The sequence below is a fragment of the Lolium perenne genome, chromosome 2 (genome assembly GCF_019359855.2).
Source record: "Lolium perenne isolate Kyuss_39 chromosome 2, Kyuss_2.0, whole genome shotgun sequence".
Lineage (NCBI taxonomy): Eukaryota > Viridiplantae > Streptophyta > Magnoliopsida > Poales > Poaceae > Lolium > Lolium perenne.
Window position 1 is genome coordinate 316,431,017 of NC_067245.2, and position 7,417 is coordinate 316,438,433.

Consider the following 7,417-nt stretch of genomic DNA (forward strand, 5'->3'; position numbering starts at 1 on the left):
AATGCGAAACCTTTGCGTGGTGTCATATTATGTGTCATAGTTGCAAGGAAAAATATTAAACTTGGAGAATTGCAGACTTCACAAAAACTCCTGCACAAAATGAGCTATCGCGTTCGAGATTTCATGGAATTTAGGTCAAACGACCAATGTTATTGATAGAGTCGCGGCATAGTTTGTGATAATGTGCCCATATTGTGCACACATGTGCATCTTGGGATGTCTTGCGATGTTGCAGGAGGAAGTTCTCCTTTTCGTCGCACGAAAAAGCCATTTTCCATTTTTGAGGTGCTGAAAAGCGGGTGTTTTGTGAAGCAACCACCAAATTCAAGTTTCACATTGGTACCAACATATTTTTCAAAAATATTAGACCACCTAAGATGGATAATTTCCCAACCGGTGTATCTGGAACCTTTCCGTCCACCCCTCCTAAAAAAGACAAATTCCTGCCGAATCGGTAGGAGGCCGGCCAGATTTGAACTACAGGTACGTGATATAATGCTCAAGATTTTTTGTAAAAATCTTTTTTGGGTTCACAACATGCTATTTCATCAAAGATCCAGTGCAAGTTTAGCGAGGCTCAGCCCCGGGCAAAGATTTAATACATTAATAACACATATGGTGACATATTTTCTAAAATGACTTGGAGGCCATGAACCTTTCTTCGCGTATGTCCCTTGCTTATGATCGCTTCGACCGTAACCATGGAGCATCTTCAGCATTTAACGCGATGGTTGGGTCAATGTTCACTGTGAAGGGCAGAATTTCACCAAACTTATTATAATCTTCTGACATGTCTGTCTTGTCCTCGACTCCCACGATGTTTCTTTTCCCTGTAAGAACTATGTGACGCTTTGGCTCATCGTATGATGAGCTCGTTTGCTTATGTTTTCTTTTCTTCGGTTTGGAGGACATGTCCTTCACATAGAAAACCTGAGCCACATCATTGGCTAGGACGAATGGTTCGTCTCTGTAACCAAGATTGTTGAGACCCACTGTTGTCATTCCGTACAGCTGGTCTACCTTTACCCCTATATCATCCAGCTTGACCCATTTGCACCGAAACAAAGGGATCTTAAAAGAAGGTCCATAGTCAGGTTCCCATATCTCCTCTATGTAACCATAATATGTGTCCTTTTCCCCATTGTTGTTTGTTGCATCAATGCGGACACCACTGTTTTGGTTGGTGCTCTTTTTATCTTGGGCGATCGTGTAGAAGGTATTTCCATTTATCTCGTACCCTTGGAAAGTCAATACAGTCGAAGATGGTGACCTGGCCAACAAGTACAGCTGATCTCCAACATCGTTGTTATTCATAAGATGTGTTCGCAGCCAACCGCCGAAAGTCTGCATATGTTTATGTGTAATCCAGTCTTCTGACTGCCCCGGGTGTTGGGAGCGTACAATATTCTTGTGTTCAGTGATATACGGGGCCACCAAGGTGGAACTTTGTAGAACTGTGTAGTGTGCTTGAGTGAAAGAAATCCCGTCCTTACATATCATTGATTTCTTTCCTAGCGTGCCTTTTCCACTTAGTCTCCCCTCATGCCGCGATTCAGGAACACCAATCGACTTAAGGTCAGGAATAAAGTCAACATAGAACTCAATGACCTCCTCTGTTCCATAGCCCTTGGAGATGCTTCCTTCTGGCCTAGCACGGTTATGAACATATTTCTTTAAGAATCCCATGAACCTCTCGAAGGGGAACATATTGTGTAGAAATACAGGACTGAGGATGGCAATCTCTTCGACAAGATGAACCAGGAGATGCGTCATAATATTGAAGAAAGATGGCGGGAACACCAACTCAAAACTAACAAGACATTGCACCACATCCTTCTATAACCTTGGCAGACTAGCTGGATTGATTACCTTCTGAGATATTGCATTGAGGAATGCACATAGCTTCACAATGGGTATTCGGACATTTTCCGGCAGAAGCCCCCTCAATGCAATCGGAAGCAACTGCGTCATAATAATGTGGCAGTCATGCGACTTCAGGTTTTGGAATTTTTTCTCTGCCATATTTATAATCCCCTTTATATTTGATGAGAAGCTAGATGGCACCTTGATACTGTACAGGACTTCAAAAAAGATTTCCTTCTCTGCTTTGGTAAGAGCGTAGCTGGCAGGACTTAAGTGACGCCCTTTATCCGTCTTGTTCTGTTGTTGCTTGTTTTCTGGGTTTTTCATACGTTGCTGGTCCTCCCATGCTTCTGGTGTATCTTTTGTCTTCCCATACACGCCCATGAAGCCTAGCAGGTTCACGCAAAGATTTTTCGTCACGTGCATCACGTCGATTGAAGAGCGGACCTCTCGGTCTTTCCAATAGGGTAGCTCCCAAAATATAGATTTCTTCTTCCACATGGGTGCGTGTCCGGTAGCGACGTCATTCGGAACAGATTGACCGCCAGGACCCTTTCCAAAGATTACTTTAATGTCTTTGACCATATCAAGTAAAGCATCACTAGTACGGAGGTCAGGCTTCTCCCGGTGATCTGCCTCACCTCCGAAATGCTTGCCTTTCTTTCTCACGGCGTGCCTCTTTGGAAGAAATCGACGATGCCCCAGGTATACAACCTTCTTACATTTATCCAAATATGCACCTTCTGTCTCATCTAAACAGTGCGTGCATGCATTGTATCCCTTGTTTGTCTGTCCTGAAAGGTTACTAAGAGCAGGCCAATCATTGATGGTCACGAAAACCAACGCTCATAGGTCAAATGGCTCCTGTTTGTGCTCATCCCACGCATGTACACCTGGTTTGGCCCAAAACTGTAAGAGTTCTTCAAATAATGGTCTTAGGTATACATCAATGTCGTTGCCGGGTTGCTTTGGGCCTTGGATGAGCACTGGCATCATAATGAACTTCTGCTTCATGCACAACCAAGGAGGAAGGTTATAGATACATAGAGTTACAGGCCAGGTGCTATGACTGCTGCTCTGCTCCCCAAAAGGATTCATGTCATCTGTACTTAGACCAAACCTTAAGTTCCTCGCGTCAGCTGCAAAGTCCGGGAACTCTCTATCTATTTTTCTCCACTGCGACCCATCAGCGGGGTGTCTCAACATCTCGTCTTTCTTACGGTCTTCTTTGTGCCATCGCAACAACCTGGCATGCTCTTTGTTTCTGAACAGACGTTTCAACCGTGGTATTATAGGAACATACCACATAACCTTGGCAGAAACCCTCTTCCTGGGGGGCTCGCCCTCAACATCACCAGGGTCATCTCGCCTGATCTTATACCGCAGTGCAGCGCATACCGGGCATTTTTCCAAATTTTCGTACTCCTCACCGCGGTAGAGGATGCAGTCATTAATGCATGCATGTATCTTCTGCACCTCTAATCCTAGAGGGCAGAGAACCTTCTTTGTTTCGTACGTACTGTCAGGCAATTCGTTATCCTTTGGAAGCTTCTTCTTCATTATTTTCAGTAACTTCTCAAATGCCTTGTCACATATACCAGCCTCTGCCTTCCATTGCAGCAACTCCAGTGTGGTACCGAGCTTTGTGTTGCCATCTTCGCAAGTTGGGTACAACTTTTTTTTGTGATCCTCTAACATGCCCTTTAACTTCCGCTTCTCGTTTGCACTTTCTGCTTCTCTGTGTGCATCAGCGATGGCCCAACGAAGATCATCATCAGCGGGCTCATCTCATGCCTCTTCATCTTCAGCTTCCCCTGCCTCTTCATCTTCATCATACCCCGTTGCAGTATCACCGTATTTAGGGTACATATCAGCATCCTCTTCTTCTTCTTCATTGTCTTCCATCATAACCCCTCTTTCTCCATGCTTGGTCCAACAATTATAGTTCCGACAAGTGGGAGTGAAGGACTTGCCATTTAGAGTGTTTCTTTAAGTTCCGACAATCAACACATGGACAACACATAAAACCATCCGCCTGTGGGTTTTCCTCAGCCACATGGAGAAAATCTTTCAGGCCTGCAGTGAACTCGGGTAGGCGTCGGTCAACATACATCCATCGCCGCCGGTTCATCTATATCATATAATTATGTTTATCAAAAAACCAATACAAAACATCATAAATAAAACAACACAACTTTTGCATGGGAAAGGGTAAAGTTGCTTACCTTGATCGAGGAGGAAAGAAAGAGGAGAAAGCTTAAGTGTCGCTCCGGCACCTCATATCATTTTTGTTTTGTGTGAAATCAAGCGGCATAATTCTCTCAGGCATTTCATCGAGAACCTCTTATGCATAGAAAAGAAAAACAAACAAGCACACAACCCTCACACCTTCCACCAAGAAAAATGATATGAGGAGAGGGCTGGCTGGGGTGAGCTGAATATATAGGCTGGGGAGCTTCACGAACCGGTGCTAATGTTTATCTTTAGCACCGGTTTGTGACACGAACCGGTGCTAAAGGTTTCGAGCCTGCCACGTGCCTGGCGACAAACCTTTAGCACCGGTTCGTGACACGAACCGGTGCTAAAGGTCCATTACAAACCGGTGCTAAAGCTCTGCTGGTCCCTTGCGACGTCCTGGCCGCACGAACCGGTGCTAATGCACCCTTTAGTCTGGGTTCGTAGCACAACCGGTACTAATGCTCTTTGGAGCTAAAAATATTAGCCCTGTTTTCTACTAGTGCTACCTCTTCGCGGAGACCCTCATTCGGTTCTCATCTGGGTCCAGTCGGCCTGGATTGGACTCCGACCACCACCAGCTCACCAGCAACCCAACTGAAAGTGCATGGAGCCTTCATGTGTGGTTTTGGTAATTGATGACAATCCCTATGAACTAATGTTTGCATTGAGTTATATTTGTAGGGGTTGTCCATAGGCAATGCTTGAACCATATGTTGGCTTCAAGGTTGCAATAAGAAGAAATTGATGAAGATCAAGTGATAAGTGTGTCCTGAAGAAGAAGATTGAGTGAGCTCTCATGTGTATCTTCAAGATATCAACAAGATGAAGAAAGAAGAAATGGTGTGCAAGTTCAAGATGAGCCATCTCGAGGAGATCATGAGCTTGAGCTTGCCATCCATATTGTGTTCATGGATATATGAAGATGCGCCAAAGAAGAAGCTTCCCCATAGTGAAGTATGGGGGAGCAATTCGCAAGACTTCATCAAGCAAGCACAATCAAGAAAAGTGTTCCATCTTGTTGCGGTCAAGATCGTCATCATCTAGCTCAAGTGGAATGAGCAAGGTTAAGGTTTGCTCTTGATAGGGTTTCCTTCTTCCGGTCTCTTGGTTTAGTTGGAGACCGGTTTATAGGTTAGTTGCCGTACTATCAAGAGGCTCTCGAGTGAGTAACTCGATCATATCATTTGGAGAGTGCTCAAACCTTTGCATCCTTGCATCATATTTCTTGGTTGTTATTTGGATCTTAGCCATGTGGTGTTTTAGAGCTTGTGCTTATTCTCATGACAAGCTCTAGTTCATCGAAAACGGATTCCGCATGTGACATAGGTATGCCTAGCAGGCATGCCGAATAAAGTACCGTGGTCTTATTAAGGAGCTTGAGGCCCATGGACTCGAGGAATTGAAGGCCCATGAAGTCAAGAACGTGCGGCTTGAGGAATTTTAGTCAATATAGGAAATATATGTAATATAAGGAAAGGTCGAAACCGACCCGAGGTAGAACTCCTTGTACGACACGATATGAGCCTCGGGTTCTCCTCCTATATAAAGGAAAAGTTGAGGCAGAAAGAAGGGATCGAATCATTGTGTAATCTAGCCACCGTAATTTGTTTTACCGGATGCCTTTGTTCGTCTGAACCTTCGAGATCTACTTGCCCTCTACTTCTTACGAAACCCTAAGTCTACAATATGTAGGCATTGACAAGTTAAACCCTTGTCAATTGGCGCCGTCTGTGGGAATTAGGGGTTGCAAGGTCCTGATCTCGATGGCATCGTCAACATCGTCAACATCATCGTCAACAGCAAGCAACAACATGGAAAGAGGTAAACGAGTGCAACCCGATCTCGTCGATTTTGTTCCTCAGAATCCTGCTTGTATGCATGCATATGCGCATCTGGAGAACTCGACGAAGATGACGTTCGGGAGCTTTCGCTTCCTCGTCGGGAAAGAAGGATCACACCGTCTTTCAGCACCGATTTTTTCAGGACCGTTTGCGGCCAAGCCCAACTTCTCGGAATCGTCGGCAACATCTGTCGAATCAGGCGATGAAGAAGCTTCGCAGCCACGCTGCATCAAACCCGCCCACAGCGGGGCACTCGAGGATCTGTTCGGTGGCATGACTTTCGGGTCGTTCACGGAAACTGACCTGTCTCAAGATAGCGACTCGGAGAGCTTTACTAGCTTCGACTCCGTCTACGACAACAACTCCTTCGACAACAAGGCCTTCACCGATATCTCTGACGGTGTCACCTGCCCTGCGTTCGAGGGAAGTACAACACATCAAATCTGCGTAATCACGGGAGAAGGCCGTGAAGCTGATGAGGATTCTGAGTCTTTCGATGATTTAGGCAATCCTTACATCGATCCCGCAGATCTCACGCGTGGAACAGGAAGAAAATACATCGGGCCTGAACCACGAGAAAAAGTGCGCCTACGACAAGAAGCATGGGACAGAGCAACAAAAGCCATGGACGGCACATAGCCAATGACTACGCAAGTTTCGGCGGCAGCACTTCAAGCGTATCAATATAAAATCAGCCGCTCCAGACGTGAGTTAGAAAAACTTAAGCAAAAAATTGATGCAAGAAAAGCTGCGGCGGATGCTTCCAGCGAGCGCAAAAACAACCAGAGTCGACATTCGGGAAGTTCGGCAAACAACCAGGAAGCTCACCGGGGAAGAGCAAGATCTAGGCTGGCAAATATACCCGAAGGAGAATGGGAAAACTTAATCCAAAACCTCGACATGTCTTTCATGTCAATAGATTCGAGAGGGAACATAATCCCGAAAACGCCAGAGGTAGGATATATGGCGGCACACACTTTCATGCTGGCGTCCAAACCCTAGCCACCCCCAATCATCACTGTACCAGATGGCCATGGCAGGAGTCAATGTTATGGGCGCAGCAATAGCAGGGCGAGAAATCGCACCACAACCTGAAGTTTCTCCGCATCAAAACAATCCAAGGAAAAATAGTCCTCGACACATCGCGGTGGCAGCACGAGATGCCCCAAGAGAAGGCGACGCGAGAAACACGCTAGCTCAAGCTCGAGTCGACAGAGCACGCGTGGAAAGGGGTCGTGAAACCAGAACACAGGAACGTCGGCATACACCGGAAGATAGTGACGAAGAAATGTGTGGACTCCCTTGCTTTACCCAAAGGGTTCGCAAAACTCGAGTGCCCACCAGCTTCAAGTTACCCGACAACTATAAAAAGTTCGACGGGCTGCAAGATCCAGAGGATTGGCTAGTCGATTATCTGGAGACAGTAAAATTGATGGGTGGAACAAAAGTAACGGCCATGCAAAGCATCCAGGTCC

At 45.9% G+C, this 7,417-nt stretch overlaps 1 pseudogene; it reads right to left on the reverse strand.

Moving 5' to 3' along the window:
• Positions 1-548: 548 nt before the first annotated feature.
• LOC139835888 (uncharacterized) lies at positions 549-3,994 on the reverse strand (annotated as a pseudogene).
• Positions 3,995-7,417: the final 3,423 nt, after the last annotated feature.